This window comes from Bos grunniens, chromosome 8 (genome assembly GCF_055505025.1).
Source record: "Bos grunniens cultivar Pamir isolate PY7600 chromosome 8, Bosgru_T2T1.0, whole genome shotgun sequence".
NCBI classification, from domain to species: Eukaryota; Metazoa; Chordata; class Mammalia; order Artiodactyla; family Bovidae; genus Bos; species Bos grunniens.
Window position 1 is genome coordinate 18,541,325 of NC_141172.1, and position 19,007 is coordinate 18,560,331.

General features: G+C 39.8%; 1 pseudogene; it reads right to left on the minus strand.

Annotated features, from left to right (window-relative positions):
• Positions 1–8,284: 8,284 nt before the first annotated feature.
• Positions 8,285–9,094, minus strand: LOC147366717 (V-type proton ATPase subunit E 1 pseudogene; annotated as a pseudogene).
• Positions 9,095–19,007: the final 9,913 nt, after the last annotated feature.

A 19,007-nucleotide genomic window follows, 5' to 3' on the forward strand; every position in this document is an offset into this window, starting at 1 on the left:
TAGGCAAGTTTTATAAGTTTCTGATGGTAATAAGGGTCAAACTACATGGCAAGAAACCATGAGGCAAGAAGTACTCATTCTACATAGATGTAATGCAGATACCTCATGAAGAGACACCAGAGTGCATAAAGAAATAGAATAGTAAGTAGAGAGGAACCATGCAATTAGACAAAAATAAATCCAGAATCTGAATGCTTATGGTATAGAGATGGTGATGAAGAAGATCTCCTTTATATGGCTATCGACAAGGAAATCCATTTCTAGAATATTTAAGCCTAGAAAGGCAAATTCATGGCTTTCCTTTATCAGTATTACTATGAGGCTGCTGCTGCTGCTGCTGCTAAGTCGCTTCCATCGTGTCTGACTTTGTGCGACCCCAGAGATGGCAGCCCACTAGGCTTCCCGTCCCTGGGATTCTCCAGGCAAGAACACTGGAGTGGGTTGCCATTTCCTTCTCCGGTGCATGAAAGTGAAAAGTGAAAGTGAAGTCCCTCAGTCGTGTCCGACTCCTAGCAACCCCATGGACTGCAGCCTACCAGGCTCCTCTGTCTAATGGAGAATTAATAGGTGTGGTGGAGATAAGCACCTTGTAAATGATAAAGTCCTGTTCAGAAGAAAGGTATTCCCTGCTGGAGTAAACTTTCAGCACCATGGATCATATATCATTTTAAATGTATATATCTGGGGGCTTCCCTGCTGGCTCAGTGATAAAGAATTCACCTGTCAACAATGCAGAAGACTTCAGTTCAATCCCTGATCCAGGAAGATCCCATAATGCCGCAGAGCAACTATGAGCCACAGCCACTGAGCTGGTGCTCTAGAGACTGGGAGCTGCAACTACTGAGCCCATGTGCCGCAGCTATGGAGGCCCGCGTGCCCGAGAGCCCCTGCCCCACGCCCACAACAACAGAAGCCGCCACAATGAGAAGCCTGTGCACTTCACTTAGAGAGTAGCTGCTGCTCACCACAACCAGAAAAAGCCTGACAACAACAAAGACCCAGCACAGCCAAAAATAAATAAATTATTTAAAAACAAAATTAATTTATATATTGTAGATGGATAGATGTAATTTTATTTCAAATCTGGGACTTGGGTAAGTCATGGAGATATCTCAGTAAGTGTTGATATAAGACTAGAATGACTAAGTTGTAGTTTGTAAAATGTAAGAATTTCAGAGACATATATATTCAAGGTTTTCTGAGATGTACAAATAGTGCCTAGACATACTTAATCAAAAAACATACTCTTTGAATATAAACTTTGAATGTATTAATTACTGAACAGTCTTAATACAGAGTTACTGCATTCTTTAAATATTTTTTTCTATTGCAATCACTTCTGTGTCTTTAATTTGACTGTGGGAACCATGCAATTACAAAGATGAGGATGCACGGTTCCTGATGTTAGTACAAGTTATTTTCAGAGTCAAATTCGAGGAGAGAATAAATCTCTTAAATTTTATTCTGCAGTCTCAACTTTAAAGTGATATACATGTCACACTTACTCAGTGCTTTTATTCAGAAAATAAAAAAGGAAGGCAGCAAATAGCTCTGACATTCCCTAATCCTAAAAAAAAAAAATTGTTTCAGTCCCTGCAGCATATCTGTTAAGAAGAAAAATATAAAAGTCCAGTCCATAAGGTTTAATGATTTAATTTTCAAGGAAAAAGCAGAATAAAATATTGTGATTCTGACTCTATTAAAACATGCAACTATAAGGTCAAAGTTGTCTAAATTAAGAAATAAAACTTGTTTCATTAGGAGGCAGGATTGTAGCAAGGGCTGAGGGAGTGGGACTTGCAATACAGATTTGGGGAGATACCTTCGTAGAGGTGATAGTTGAAGTCATGAGTGACGATGAGAACTCCAAGGGTGAGATCTGACAGAAATGGCCTTTGATTCTCAAACCAAGGAAGGGTGAGAAGTGAAGCACACGGATTTCATAATGAAATACTGTAGCTGCTATTTTTTACAATGGCAGGGGGCAGAGAAGGAGCTTCATTAGACAGCTGATTTCCTCTTTATCTCTATTGAGTCAGAATGATGGGCTGATTCCCATGCTGATGATTGTCCTTACAGAGTTTTTCAGTGACATTAGACTCCTAAGTCACAGAAAGTGTACACCAAACTCAGACACACAGAGAAATGCTGCCATAATGACTTGGAGAGTAGGATAATGATAAGCTACCTGCTAGAAGACTAGTATTTGAGACAAGCCATACTACAAGACAACTCAGTTTTCTCTAATTCTTTCTTGCCATATGGCTAATATTTAGAATATTCTCTCTTATAAAGTCACCAAGCCTTTTCAAAATAATGGCCAGGTGTTTCAATATTTTTGATTTTGTCTTTTTTCACTCAAGAATCTTCCCTTGAACTTGACCGAGAAAATCAACAGACTTAACAGAGCTTTTATGTTTTGTTAAAACAGAAGTATCAGTATATTTCTCTGATTTTTCTATAAATATATATATATATATATATATATGCATGCTTCACGGAGAAGGCAATGGCACCCCACTCCAGTACTCTTGCCTGGAAAATCCCATGGACAGAGGAGCCTGGTAGGCTGCAGTCCATGGGGTCGTGAAGAGTTGGACACGACTAAGCGACTTCACTTTCACTTTTCACTTTCATGCATTGGGGAAGGGAATGGCAACCCACTCCAGTGTTCTTGCCTGGAGAATCCCAGGGACAGGGGGGCCTAGTGGGCTGCTGTCTATGGGGTCACACAGAGTCGGACACGACTGAAGCAACTTAGCAGCAGCAGCAGCAGCATGCTTCACTCCCTTCTTTCCAGACTACCTTTGCCCACTTCTAATGAACATTGAGCCAAATACCATGACTTTTGCAACCATTTACCATTTTCAGCATCCATTCATCCATTCAATACTTTTGTGCCCAGCCCTGGCTGCACAGAAGCATCAATAGGGGAGCTTTCAGGTCCTCAACACTCGGGCACATCCCAGTAACATTAGACCTTCTGGGGTGGGGCTCAAGTACTAGCACTTTTAAAGATCCTCAGCTGAGGCTAAGGTGAGAAAACTGAAGCCCTGAAACTTGCACAAGGTCACAGAGCCAGGAGGTAGTAGAGGCCTGGAGAGATGCCACTCCAGGACCTCTCCCTGCAGCTCCATTTAAGCCTTCGATGGGAGGATACTCCTCAGCTCTGTCTCTCTGATCCACAGCTTCTATCCTGACCATGATCAGAGCCCCCACCTCGGCGCCCTCCCTGCTCCTCACATTCTCCTTGCTCCCGCTGACAGCCCCCGTGAGCTCCATGCTCACAGGTAGTAGAGTTGGCCCAGGGAGCTTCCTGCAGCCCCATACTAAATATAAATAAAAATTAAATAAACACTTTTGTGACTCAGTATTGCTAGGTCCATGAAAAAAAAAACAGACAGTGTCCCCTGCCCTCACGTAAGATGCTCATTCTGGAGTTTCAGAAAATACATAATTTCTCCTAATAACAACAACAACAAAAAAAGAACAAAACACAAAAAAGGAAGGGGTAGAAATAAAGCAAACTATTGTTTTTCTATGTCAGAAGAAAACATTATTTAAAATTTTGCTGCTACTTTTGCTTTACTTTAGCAGCAACATGTGATTATCTTTCTCTAATTCTCTAGTCCTCTAATCCAGATGTCTAATAACTGAGTGGACATGTGTCAACATAACTCTGAAAAATACAGGCAGGTTACCCTAAAATAGAAAGATTATATTCAAAACAGCAATAGAAACATTAATCTACTCCTTCTTCCAACAAGTATTTTGACTGTCTTTTATGTTGCAGGCATTCTTCTAGTTCTGGAGATTCAGCAGTGAATAGTACCCCATGGTCTTAAAGCACAGGGCTTGGTGTTTGAACTCAGAAGCCAGTCAATGCCCCGTGGCAAAGACTGTCTTTAGGAGACTCACAGAACAAGTACAAATTGCTTTCATCCTCTCCCTTTTTTCCTATATATCCAGATATACTACAGAGAGAATCCTAGAATTTAAAAGTATGTTAATTTTTCTAGATCATCTATTCTAATGCCTTTTATCTACAGATGTCTGAATGAGTGCCATAAGCTTTAATTAACATCCGAACATTACTCAGCAGGTAATGACAATGACAAGACATTAGAAAAATATTCCCTATGTGTATGTAAACATATATGTGCTGAAAAGTGAAAGTGAAGTCGCTCAGTCGTGTCAGACTCTTTGCGACCCCATGGACGGTAGCCTACCAGGCTCCACTGTCCATGGGATTTTCCAGGCAAGTATACTGGAGTGAGTTGCAATTTCCTTCTCCAGGGGATCTTTCCAACCCAGGGATCGAACCCAGGTCTCCTGCATTGCAGACAGACGCTTTACCGTCTGAGTCATGAGGGAAAACACAAAGATCATGTTGGTTCAAAAACAAGTGGAGGAAGCCCCCTCCACTTCCTTAAAAACTATTTTCTGCATTTTTCCCAGTAATAAACTTGCTACCATACTGTTCATAAGATTTCTTGTTTATCACTAAATCCCCCTTTAAACTCTTACACTTGGCAAACATTGAAAATCTACAAATTTTTTTTTATCTCTTGATGTCCCTTCCATAAATTAACTAAGATAATTCATTTTCTCCCACATTCCTCATAATCCAGAAAATGAGAATTAAATGTAATTTTTAAAATTCAGTAAAAAGCTCTTTGACTTTCTCTTTTATGATTGCCTGTTTTTGATCCTCTGAAAAATACAAGGCAACTTCAAACACAGACAAGTTAATGCTATAGTCTAGCTATATTTAAAATAATTCAATCATATTCATTAATACAAAGACGGTGGGAAGCCCCCACATTTAGTCTCAAACAACATGAGGTCATGAACATATAAGGGAATCATGTACTACTGGTCATTAATCTTAATTTCAGAAATTACATTTGAAGATTTAATTCTCTCTTCCTATGTCTAGACAGGCAACAAGGAATAATCTTTTCAGCCTTAATTGCATTTACTCCTATGACTTCATAAAAAGGACAATTCTAGTTGCTATTTGCAACAGGAAAAAAAAAAGATTGTATATAATCCTCATTATTATATTACAGTTGTTTGTAACCTCAATAGCTGGGCCTCCATGGGAGACATAAAAGAAATACAAAACAAATTCAAGTAATATCCTTAATAAAAATCTATTCTACATAAAAATCATAGTATTCATCAAGAAACTGTTGATCATCTGCTCTGATTACAAAGGAGTACAATACAGTTTGCCCTCGAGCAGCTTAGCTTCTATTTAAAGATGGAAGAGGTAGTACTTTGCTAGGGCTTCCATAACAAAATATCACGAACTATGTGGCTTAAACAATAGAAATTTATTTCCTCACAGCTCTGGAGGCTAGAAGTCTAAGAACAAGATATCCCCAGGTTAGGTTTTTCTTGAGGCCTCGAAGTCCTCTCCTCAGCTTGCAAGTGGCAAGCCAACCTCTCTGCATCTTCATAGCGTCTTTCTTCATTGCACATGCATCCCTGGTGTATCTCCATTTACCCAAACATCCCCTTCTTATAGGGATACCAGTCAGACTGGATTAGGACCCACCCTAAAGACCTCATTTTAACTTTACTTCTTCAAAGGCCCCATCTCAAATATAGTCACATTCTGTGGTACTAGTGGTTAAGACATCAACATATGAACAATACAAGGTATTGTATGAATATATAAGTGTAAAAAGCATATGACATTAGAGTAACTCAAAAGAAGATATTGGCGGGTACATTTCTAAGGAGAAAAGGAAAGATATAAGCATCTGAATGCAGAGTTTCAAAGAATAGCAAGAAGAGATAAGAAAGCCTTCTTCAGTGATCAATGCAAAGAAATAGAGGAAAACAACAGAATGGGAAAGACTAGAGATCTCTTCAAGAAAATTAGAGATACCAAGGGAACATTTCATGCAAAGATGGGCTCGATAAAGGAAAGAAATGGTATGGACCTAATAAAAGCAGAAGATATTAAGAAGAGGTGGCAAGAATACACAGAAAAACTGTACAAAAAAGATCTTATGACCCAGATAATCATGATGATGTGATCACTGACCTAGAGCCAGACATCCTGGAATGTGAAGTCCAGTAGCCTTAGGAAGCATCACTACGAACAAAGCTAGTGGATGTGATGGAATTCCAGTGGAGCTATTCCAAATCCTGAAAGATGATGCTGTGAAAGTGCTGCGCTCAATATGCCAGCAAATTTAGAAAACTCAGCAGTGGCCACAGGACTGGAAAAGGTCAGTGTTCATTCCAATCCCAAAGAAAGGCAATGTCAAAGAATGCTCAAACTGCCACACAATTGCACTCATCTCACACACTAGTAAAGTAATGCTCAAAATTCTCCAAGCCAGGCTTCAGCAATACATGAACCGTGAACTTCCTGATGTTCAAGCTGGTTTTAGAAAAGGCAGAGGCAACCAGAGATCAAATTGCCAACATCTGCTGGATCATCAAAAAAGCAAGAGAGTTCCAGAAAAACATCTATTTCTGCTTTATTGACTATGCCAAAGCCTTTGACTGTGTGGATCACAATAAATTGTGGAAAATTCTGAAAGAGATGGGAATACCAGACCACCTGACCATCTGTATGCAGGTCAGGAAGCAACAGTTAGAACTGGACATGGAATAACAGACTGGTTCCAAAAGGAAAAGGAGTACATCAAGGCTGTATATTGTCATCCTGTTTATTTAACTTATATGCAGAGTACATCATGAGAAACACTGGACTGGGAGAAGCACAAGCTGGAATCAAGATTTCCGGGAGAAATATCAATAACCTCAGATATGCAGATGACACCACCCTTATGGCAGAAAGTGAAGAGGAACTAAAAAGCCTCTTGATGAAAGTGAAAGAGGAGAGTGAAAAAGTTGGCTTAAAGCTCAACATTCAGAAAACGAAGATCATGGCATCTGGTCCCATCACTTCATGGGAAACAGATGGGGAAACAGTGTCAGACTTTATTTTTTGGGCTCCAAAGTCACTGCAGATGGTTACTGCAGCCATGAAATTAAAAGATGCTTACTCCTTGGAAGGAAAGTTATGACCAACCTAGATAGCATATTCAAAAGCAGAAACATTATTTTGCCAACAAAGGTCCGTCTAGTCAAGGCTATGGTTTTTCCTGTGGTCATGTATGGATGTGAGAGTTGGACTGTGAAGAAGGCTGAGTGCCGAAGAATTGATGCTTTTGAACTGTGGTGTTGGAGGAGACTCGAGAGTCCCTTGGACTTCAAGGAGATCCAACCAGTCCATTCTGAAGGAGATCCAACCAGTCCATTCTGAAGGAGATCAGCCCTGGGATTTCTTTGGAAGGAATGATGCTAAAGCTGAAACTCCAGTGCTTTGGCCACCTCATGTGAAGAGTTGACTCATTGGAAAAGACTCTGATGCTGGGAGGGATTGGGGGCAGGAGGAGAAGGGGACGACAGAGGATGAGATGGCTGGATGGCATCACTGACTCGATGGACGTGAGTCTGGGTGAACTCCGGGAGTTGATGATGGACAGGGAGGCCTGGCTGCTGGGATTCATGGGGTCGCAAAGAGTCGGACCCGACTGAGCGACTGAACTGAACTGAACTGATAACAAGCAATGAGCAATTGGAAAGAAGGGAAATGGTATTTATTGGTTACCCATTATGTGACAGCTACATACTTTTTTCCAGGTATGCATTTTGTTTTAATAAATAAAGCATATTCATGGCGTAGATCTTAAATCACACTACAAACATTTATAGGCCAAAACAGGTAACAGTGAAGCAGCTACTGCTGGAAGGAATGTGGCCTCACATGCAATTCAAGCCCAAAGAGCAAAGACCTGACTCCACCAGAGCCCACCATATACTGGCGCTTCCAGGCTAGACACTGGACCAGAGGAGAACAGGAGACTCAGAGACATTCATGCACCCACCATCTGACCCCTTGCCTTCTTACTGCAGAGCCAGCAGGAAGCTGAAATCTCAGATATGCTAGAGGAAAGTTTCCTGATCATATTAAGTAAAACTCTCCCATTGTTACCAATCAGCCAGGGGTATTACCTACAGAAGGGTTGTTGTTGTTCAGTCACTCAGTTGTGTCTGCTCTTTTGCAACCCCATGGACTGTAGCCTGCCAGGGTCCTCTATCCATGGAATTCTCCAGGAAAGAATACTTGAGTGGGTTGCCATTTCCTTCTATCCACCAATAAATACAGAATATGAGAACAGCAAAGAGGAAATTACAGAGGTCATCTTGTTTCTTCAAATGTCAGAAGCATCCATGTCACAGCAGTAGATGGACACTACCTCCCATAGGCATAGTCCAAACACTTCCTGTTGGCATTTGCACCAAACAAGGTTCCCTATACTTCTGGCATCATCTGCTAGACAATGAGGTCCAGCCAGCTTTTGAGGATATTGGGAACATTGATTTTGCAATCCCTACTATAGATTGCAACCTTGCCAGCTATTTCCTCAGGCAGGTAGGCCTTCGGATCATTGTAGACATTAACATCTCTTCTGGTGGTGATTTTTTACACAGACATTGCTTTTGCACTGCTGCCTTCACCAGCAGGAAATCTTGTTTTTCTGCAAAAATGACCATTCAGGGCTCCAACAACTGGTACAAGCCAAGGAGGATCAGGCCATTCAGCAGCAGTTGGCACCTGGCTCTATCTTTTACCATTCTGCTGAGTCAGTGTCTTTAGGTTTGTGACAAGATCATCCATCTTTCAGTCTGACGATTTTGAGCCTCACGTGACTCATCAGACTGGACATCTGAATTTTCCTCTTCTGCTCAATCTGCTTTTCTTTCTTCTCATAACATTCCATAATCTTCATTCTTTACGCTTGCACAAGCTGATCTTTCTCAATGTTGAACTCTTCTTTTGCTTTCCTGTCTATTCTGCTTCCTCCTTGACTTCGTCAATAAAAGTCATCATGTACTTAATCAGCTTCTGCATGTTGGCATCACTGACAGAACAGATGCTGATGAGCAACCAGGAGAGGAAAGCTGCCACTTCAGGCCTCCTCTGTTTTGTGGTACTACATATTTCACACGTGCTAGCATGCGTAAAGCCCATGGAAATTACAATCCAACCAGTTACCCCCATCTTATAAATGAGGAAATTGAGGCTCCAAGAAATGAAAAGACTTCTCTAGTAATGCAGTCAGAAGATGGTGGGCCCATGTTAAGAATTTAGGTGTATCATCAATGCTTATCTGCTTGCCACCAGTATGAGTTCATCCCTGGTGTTAGTCCTGGTTCTGCTACTCACTAATTTTTCTTGGACATCTCACCTCAAATGGAATCCATCTTCCTAATCAATAAAATAACTGGTGTCTTCCCCTACTGTTTTCATAATTTATTATACTACAAAAGTATGATAGCCCGTTATATGCACATTGGAAATTAGAAACAAAATGGGAAAAACTAAATGCAATATTGCTGTTGTTGTTCAGTCACTAGGTTGTGTCCCACTCTTTAGGACACATGGAATATGCACACCAGGCTTCTCTGTCCTCCACAGTCTCCCAGAGTTTGCTCAAATTTATGTTCCACTGGGTTGGTGATAATAGCTAAACATCTCATCCTCTGCCACCCTCTTCTCCTTTTGCCTTCAATTTTGTCCAGCATCAGAGTCTTTCCCAATGAGTTGTCTCTTCACAACAGGTACCCAAAGTATTAGAGCTTCAGCTTCAGCATCAGTCCTTCCAATGAATCTTCAGTATTGAATTCTTTCAGGATTGACTGGTTTGATCTCTTTGCTGTTCAAGGGACTCTCAAGAGTCTTCTACAGGACCAAGTTTGAAAGCAGCAATTCTTCAGTGCTCAGTTTTATGGTTCAACTCTCACATCCATACATGACTAATGGAAAAATCATACTTTTGACTATACAAACCTTTGTCAGCAAAATTATGTCTCTGCTTTTTAATACACTATGTTTGTCATAACTTTCCTTCCAAGGAGCAGGAGTCTTTTAATTTCATGGCTGCACTCACTGTCCACGGTGATTTTGGAGCCTAAAAAATAAAATCTGTCACTGCCTCCACATTTTCCCCTTCTATTTACCATTAAGCGATGAGACCAGATGCCCTGATATTAGTTTTTTGAATGATGAGTTTTAAAAAGATGAGCCATCTTTTTCACTCTTCTGTTTCACTCTCATCAAGAGGTTGTTTAGTTCTTCTTTATTTTCTGCCATTAGAGTTGTATCATCTGAATATCTGAGGTTGTTGATATTTCTCCTAGCAATCTTCATTCCATCTTATAATTCATCCAGCCCAGCGTTTCACATGATGTACTCTGCATAGAAGTTAAACAAGGGTAACAATATACAGCCTTGTTGTACACCTTTTCCAATTTTGAACTAGTCCATTGTCCCATGTCCAGTTCTAATTGTTGCTTCTTGACCTGCATACATGTTTCTCAGGAGGCAGGTAATGTGGGCTGGTACTTCCATTTCTTTAAGAGTTTTCCACAGTCTGTTGTGATCCACACAAAGGCTTTGGTGTGATCAATGAAGCAGAAGTAGATGTTTTTCTGGAATCCCTTGCTTTCTCTATAATCCAATGAATGTTGGCAATTTGATCCCTGACTTCTCTGCCTTTTCTAAGCACAGCTTGTACATCTGGAAGTTCTCATTTCAGCTACTGCTGAAGCCTAGCTTGAAGGATTTTGAGTATATCTTAATAGCATGTGAAGTGAGCACAGTTGTACAGTAGTTTGAACATTCTTTGGCATTGCCTTTTTTGGGGATTGGAAGGAAAAATGACCTTTTCCAGTCCTGTGGCCATTGCTGAGTTTTCCCAATTTGCTGACATAGTGAGTCCATCATTTTAAGAGTATCATCTTTTAGGATTTTAAATAGCTCAGCTGGAATTCCATCATCTCCACTAGCTTTACTCATAGTACTGCTTCCTAAGGCCCACTTGACTTCACACTCCAGGACGTCTGGCTCTAGGTGAGTGACCACACCATTGTGGTTATCTGGGTCATTAAGACCTTTTTGATATACTTCTTCCATATATTCTTGCCACCTCGTCTTAATCTATTCCACTTCTATTACATCTTTACTGTTTCTGTCCTTTATTATGCCCATCGTTGCATGAAATGTTCCCTTGATACTTCCAATTTTCTTGAAGAGATAGATCTCTAGTCTTTCCCATTCTATTGTTTTTCTCTATCCTTTGCATTGTTCCTTTAAAAAGGCCTTCTTATCTCTCCTTGCTATTCTCTGGAATTCTGCATTCAGTTGTGTATACCTTTCCCTTTCTCCCTTATCTTTCATTTCCCTTCTTTCCTCAGCTATGTATAAAACCTCCTCAGATAACCACTTTGCCTTCTTGCATTTCTTTTTCTTTGGGATGATTTTGGTCACTGCCTCTTGTACATTGTTATGAATCTCCATCTCTGGTTCTTCAGGCAATCTGTCTATCAGATCTAATCCCTTGAATTAATTTGTCACTTTCACTTTATAATCATAAGGGATTTGATTTAGATCATATATGAATGGCCTAGTGGTTTTCCCTAGTTTCTTCAATTTAAGCCTGAATTTGGCAATAAAGAGCTCATGATCTGAGCCACTGTCAGCTCCAGGTCTTTTTGTTGCTCACTGTATAGAGAAGGCAATGGCACTCCTCTCCAGTACTCTTGCCTGGAAAATCCCATGGGCAGAGGAGCCTGGTAGGCTGCAGTCCATGGGGTCACTAGAGTCGGACACGACTGAGAGACTTCACTTTCACTTTTCACTTTCATGCATTGAAGAAGGAAATGGCAACCCACTCCAGTGTTCTTGCCTGGAGAATCCCAGGGATGGGGGAGCCTGGTGAGCTGCCATCTATGGCATCACACAGAGTCGGACATGACTGAAGTGACTTAGCAGCAGTATTGAGCTTTTCCATTTTTGGCTGCAAAGAGCATAAACAGTCTGATTTCAGTATTGACCATCTGGTGGTGTCCACATGTAGAATCATCTCTTGGGTTGTTAGAAAAGGGCACTTGTTATGACCAGCATGTTCTCTTGACACAATTCTGCTAGCCTTTGTCCTGCTTCATTTTGTACTCCAAGGCCAAACTTGCCTTATTCCTGGCATCTCTTGACGTCCTACTTTTGCATTCCAATCCCCTGTGATGAAAAGGACATCTTTTTCAGTGTTAGTTCTAGAAGGTGTTGTAGGTCTCATAGAATCAATCAACTTCAGCTTCTTTGCATCAGTAGTTGGGGCATAAACTTGAATTAGTATGATGCTGAATGATTTGCCTTGGAAATGAACTGAGATCATTCTCTTGTTATTGAGGTTGCATCTAAGCACTGCATTTGGACTCTTTTGTTTACTATGAGTGCTGTTCCATTTTTTCTAAGAGCTTCTTGCCCACAGTAGTAGATACAATGGTCATCTGGACCAAATTTGCCCAAGCCCATCCATTTTAGTTCACTGATTAATAAATCAGTGTTCAATCTTTCCATTTCCCACTTGACGACATCTGATTTACCTTGATTCATAGACCTAACATTCCAGGTTCCTAGGCAATATTGTTTTTTATAGAATCAGACTTTATTTTCAGACACATCCACAACTGAACGTCATTTCCGCTTTGGCCCAGTTGCTTCGTTTTTTCTGGAGCTATTAGTAACTGCCCTTCACTCTCCCCCAGTAGCATACTAGACACCTTTGGACTTGGGGAGCTCATCTTCTGCTGTCATATCTTTTTGCCTTTTCATACTGTTCTTTGGGTTCTCCAGACAAGAATACTATAGTGAGTTGCAATTTCCTCTCTCACTGGACGTTTTGTCAGAACACTTTCTATGACCCATCCTTCTTTTGTAGCCCTGCAAGGCATGGCTCATAGCTTCATTGTGTTATACAAGCCCCTTCGCCATGACAAGTCTGTAATCTATGAAGGGGAAATGCAATATGCCACTCTAATAAAAGCACCATAAATATTTTGCTAAGATTCCTTTCTGGTACATAGGAAGGTAAAGTTTCCTTCTTGTGTCACTTCATTTTAAAGAAAAATAAGTGGTCGTATCTTTATGGGACCCAGACCAGATTAGAAAAATAAAAGAAGAGAGACAAAGAGAATAATGACATTCTAAGAGTTCTCTTTATCTTAGTTATTTAGGTTTCTTTGCCTGGGGCTTCCCTGGTGGCTCAGATGGTAAAGAATTCACTTTCAATGCAGGAAATCTGCGTTGGATCCCTGGGTAGGGATGATCCCCTGGAGAAGGGAATGGCAACCACTCCAGTATTATACCCTGGAGAATTCCATAGATAGAGGAGCCTAGCAGGCTACAGTCCATGGGGTCAGTCCATGGGGTCACAAAGTGTCAGACATGATTGAGCACTAACATTTTGTCTTGTGGTTGCCTATCTGTGAAGCAGGACTGACCTATGTCATTAACACACACACACACACACACACACACACACACACACACACAACAGCTTTATGAAAAAACAAACTGATTTGATTCTAAGGGCCAAGAAGAAAGAACAAGCTGAAATCAGGATTGCCAGGAGAAATATTAATGACCTCCGATATGCAGATAACACCACCCTTATCGCAGAAAGTGAAGAAGAACTAAAGAGCCTCTTGATGAAAGTGAAAGAGGAGAGTGAAAAAGTTGGCTTAAAACTCAACATTCAAAAAACTAAGATCATGGCATCTGGTCCCATCACTTCATGGCAAATAGATGGGGAAACAATGGAAACAGTGACAGACTTTATTTTCTTGGGCTCCAAAATCACTGCAGATGGTGACTGCAGCCATGAAATTAAAAGACGTTTATTCCTTGGAAGGAAAGTTATGACCAACCTAGACAGCATATTAAAAAGCAGAGACATTACTTTGCCAACAAACATCTATCTAGTCAAAGCTGTGGTTTTTCCAGTAGTCATGTATGGATGTGAGAGTTGGACTATAAAGAAAGCTGAGCACCAAAGAATTGATGCTTTTGAACCATGATGTTGTAGATGACACTTTAGAGTCCCTTGGACAGCAAGGAGTCAATCCTCAAGGAAATCAGTTCTGAATATTCATTGGAAGGACTGATGCTGAAGTTGAAACTTCAGTCTTTGGGCAATGGATGTGAAGAACTGAATCACTGGAAAAGACCCTGATGCTAGAAAAGACTGAAGGCCGGAAGAGAAGGGGAAACAGAGGATGAGATGATTGGGTGGCATCACCAACTCAATGGACATGAGTTTGAGCAATCTCCAGGAGTTGGTGATGGACAGGGAAGCCTGGCGAGCTGCAGTCGATGGGGTCGCAGAGAGTCAGACATAACTGAGTGACTGAACTGAACTGAAGAGGAAAGAACCTAACCTGAGGGAATAGCCACAGGGTAGATAAAGAGACATTAAGGAAGGGGGAGAAGAGAGCAGCCTGGACAGAATACACTCCTTGTTCTACATCCAAATAGACTCATAATGAACCTAAAAGTGACTTGAGGCAAAAAAGCAAAGGAGTGTATTGCACCATTCTCTGGCCCTTGTGTGTGCATTTGATAGTCTTAGGCTTTGTTGCAACAGATTGAATGCCCTTCCAAAAATTAAGGGCATGGCAAAGCGGTTATATAATTTATCTTGGAGACTAAGAATAAATATATACATATATATCAAACATATAAGTATACGTACAAGTTTGTGATTTGCCTCTGCTTTTGTCATTTAGCAACACGAGCATATTTAATATAATTATATAGCCTTCACAGCCCTGACTTTAATGCCTGAATAATGTCCAGTTGAATAAGTATACCAACCAGTTTACTTAGTCATTATTCTATTTTGAGACCTCTGAATATTTCCACCTTGTATGCGAGTGTAGCAGTGTGCTCAGTGAGGCAGTCTATAATTTTTAAGAGAGAAACATTTTCTGTATAACTTCATAGCAGTTCCTTGGTAAAGACATCAGTTATGCTAGAGAGAACCTTAGTTTGGAGCGGGTAAAATGAATGACACTTCAGTATACAATATAAAACAGCAAGCATCCCACACAAGACTCTGGAAGGTTTTTTAAATCGTATGAGTTGCTAGGATTTAAAATACCAGTAATTGGTGGAATTAGGCAGTACCTCTCTCCCACAAAGCCATGTGCATGCATGCTAAGCCTCTTCAGTAGCGTCTGACTCTGTATAACCCTATGGACTATACCCCACCTGGTTTCTCTGTCCATGGGGATTCTCCAGGCAAGAATAATAGAATAGGTTTCCATGCCCTCCTCCAGGGGATCTTCACAACTCAGGGATCAAACCCACATCTGTCTCCTGCATTAGCAGGCAAGTTCTTTACCATTAGTACCACCTGGGAAGCCCTAAAACTTTATGTAGGACCAATAAGACTTTTAAAAGAAGAATCTATTCCCTAGGATATTTAATGTTACTGGAATATACCTAAAGGCAAGATCATGGGAAAGTATAGGTGTCCAAAGAGAAAATCCCCTAGAAAAATAATGTGATACTCTGTACTGGCCAATGAGGCCAACCTCAGGCTCTGGAATGTTGTAAGGAAGGGCTGCTCTGCAGCATTTGGCTGATACTAGTACAACCACTATAATGTGCCTTGAGAAATACAGTTGGGTATATGCACTGAATGAGCTGATCACTAAGAATTGTTTGATATGGTTACCTAAAGCATTACGAGAACCCCCAAACCAAAGAATAGCTAAACAGATTAAGTAGCTTCAAATTATCAGTTGACTTCTTCCTCTAGAAGGTGTGATAGCAAACCCTGTTCTATCTGGGTTTTGAAAAGAAGCATTTCTTTACCTCCACATTTAGGCACAAATCCTAGACAGGATTTAGTATGCTGCATCCGGTCACTTCCAGTCTATGTTGGCCCAAAGGAAATGACAATGGTTCAGAGAAGATGAAACCATCACATTAAGCCAAAGGATCTCATTATAACACCATTATTTATTAAGTTGATTATAATGTACCACTCAGTAACTTCAAACAATATTAGCTTATTCAAATCGAGCTCACCTATCACAGGAAAACTGGGCAAAATATCCACTTACTTTTCTCCTTTCTAATGGCCATAAAGCTAATAATAGTCTCTTTATAAGCTTTATTCTGTTTCTGAGTCTCCTATTTTAAAATACCAAATGGCTTCCTAGAATTCTCTCCTTCAAGTAAAATTTATCCAGCTTGTATACATTAATAATGCCTAAGGTCAACCACCAAGTTTTCTTTATTTCAATTACCCTCAATGCACCTGGCACACAGCAAGTGCTCAATGACTGTTGAAGTGATTTATATAGTTTAAAAATATATGTATTGGTGATTGAACTTTCCCTTTATATGCAGATTTTTTATCACATCCAGGAAGATATCTGACCTAAGGTAATTGATCCTGAAAGTCACCTGAACTGACTCAGACCTTAATATATTGTTTCATGTTTAAAATATGTTTTTTGAGCACCCTTTAAGTAATCTATGAGTGTTAGCAATGAAAACGTTCTAGAGTTATTTGTGACATATCTTTTTCTCTAAATTAATAAACTATTTATTTAAGACAATCCATCTATCCATTTAATTTTCCTCCCTCCTGAAAGAGTTGACCAAGAATACAAATCTTACTATTCATATTAGTTGAAGAACAAAGTATCATTTAGAATTTGCTGAGATAAACATATTTGACTTGTCTTCCTCTCCAAACTGTGAGTTTACTGAGTTTACTCAGAATTTGCTGAGATAAACATAACTTGAGTATAAGATCAAAACAACAAAGGACTCCTGATGCACAAGTTTTTGCTTTTCAATAATGAGCCCAAATCCTCCCCACATCACTCTCAGAGAGAACTATAAACATTAGCGATTTCATTTCAAGTATAATGTTTAGGAGGATTGCCACCAGGTTCTGGAGAATGGTACATCCATTATCCTCTTAAAATGTTTTCACTGCTATGATCAGAATGAATTAAGAAGTAAACCCACCGGAAAAATTACAGTTATTCATCTCTTCTGTACCAGTGTTGGAAATGAATATCACTTTTCCTGGAAATGTTATTATATGTTAATTTATCTGTATTCCATTAAGTGACAAGCATTCTGGAAGGCCAGCCTTGCCCATTTCTTGGAGTCTCCTATCACTCTGCTTGTAAAAATTACTAATTCAGTGCTTCAAGTATATTATTTAGCATAAAAGTAGAGCTATAAGTAGTAGAGAAAAACACTTGTTTATAAACATATAAATGGTTCCATTACCTGCACTTTATTTCATAATAACAGCTTTGATTATAAAGAAGGGATGCTCTCTGTGTAAAAATTTTAGAAAAGTCAGCACTAGAATTTATTTTAGGAAATCTTCCAATCTTTCCCATCCCAGTACACACAGATATACAAAAATTAGATTTACCCACACTTTTACTACTTTAGAATGTTAACTCAGGAAGTCACATCCCCAAATGGTAGAGCCTAGGTGACTGTCTCCTTTTAGAATGCATCTAATTTCAATGTGAGTGTAAATTAATTACCTTCCCCTTCCAAGTGACACAGGCCAATTTGTACTGAGAGGTAAGGGTGGCAAAGCAGAAAGGGTGATCAATAGCCTGTTATACAGGGCCATAGGAAATCTGATCCCCAGAGGGTTCAGAAAGCCAAAGAGGGCAAGAAGTTAATGAGGGCAAGATAGCAAATCTACACTATAATTTAATTTGCAAGTTGAAAAACTGTGACTATTTTGCCAAGAAGTCTTTTATCCCATTTTCTCCAATAGCAGAAATCTGTGATTACCAGTCTTTCATCCAATGTGAATTGAACACACATTCAGGAGAGAGAACTAAAATCCAAAGGGGATTTTATTTTAATTTGACAAATATTTTTTTGAATTTAATAAAAAAAATATTGTTCTAAAAATGTACTGATTGCATGATAAGGATCAAAGTATCATTTTATTTAAAAATTTTAATTATTTAAAAATGATGATATCTAAGCGACATCTAGAATGTAGATCAACCCAGATTCAACCAAGTGAAAGTTGCTCAGTCATAACTGACTCTTTGCAACCCCATGGACTATACAGTCCATGGAATTCTCTAGGCCAGAATACTGGAGTGGGTAGCCTTTCCCTTCTCCAGGGGAGCTTTCCAACCCAGGGGTCAAACCCAAATCTCCTGCATTGCAGGCAGATTCTTTACCAGCTGAGCCACAAGGGAAGCCCAGACTCAGCCAAAATTCATTCAAATATTTTGGGTATTCCATATTTACTGTCACTCTTCTTACTATCAGGGATGCAGAGATACAAGATGAAAGAGATTGTCCAAGCTCTCAGTAAATTGACAGTTTGGAGAGGAAGGCAAGTCAAAAAGGTTATAAATAATGTGCTATGTGTATCTCTAAATTTGTAATACTTATAACTGTATCACCTATTTCATAGTAAGAATTACATGAAGTAATCCAAATAAATTATTTAGCAAAATTTCTGGCACATAGTAATTTAAATAAATATTAGCATCAGATAATGATGTCAACTATGGTGATGATGGTGACATAGTGACATTACCATCCCAAGAATCTATGGGAACATTGAGGACACAGAATGGAGATTAGTTAAGGGTCTTTATACCTCTGTTAGAGGTATAAATCTGAGCTACACTATTAAAGATGGATACAAGATATAATCCAATAATAAAGAGTTAGGGAAGAGATGGAAATGTCCTAGATAGATAAAAGGCTTCAATGCTTTACCCCCTACTTTGACCAGTTTAAGATCATTTCTGAGTCTTGAAGCAGCCCTATATCAGGCATCTAGCACCTGAATCCTCTCAATGTGAATAGCCTCAATACAACCCTATGGACTGTATATAGCCCACCAGGCTCCTCTGCCCATAAAATTTTTCAGGCAAGAATTCTAGAGAGGGTTGCCATTTCCTTCTCCAGGCAATCTTCCCAACTCAGGGATCATACCTGCATCTCCTGTGTCTCATGCCTTGCGGGTGGATTCTTCACCCCTCAGCCACCAGGGAAGCCAGTATAAGTCATAGCTACTCTAAATTTCAAATAATAACTCTAAACTAACTTG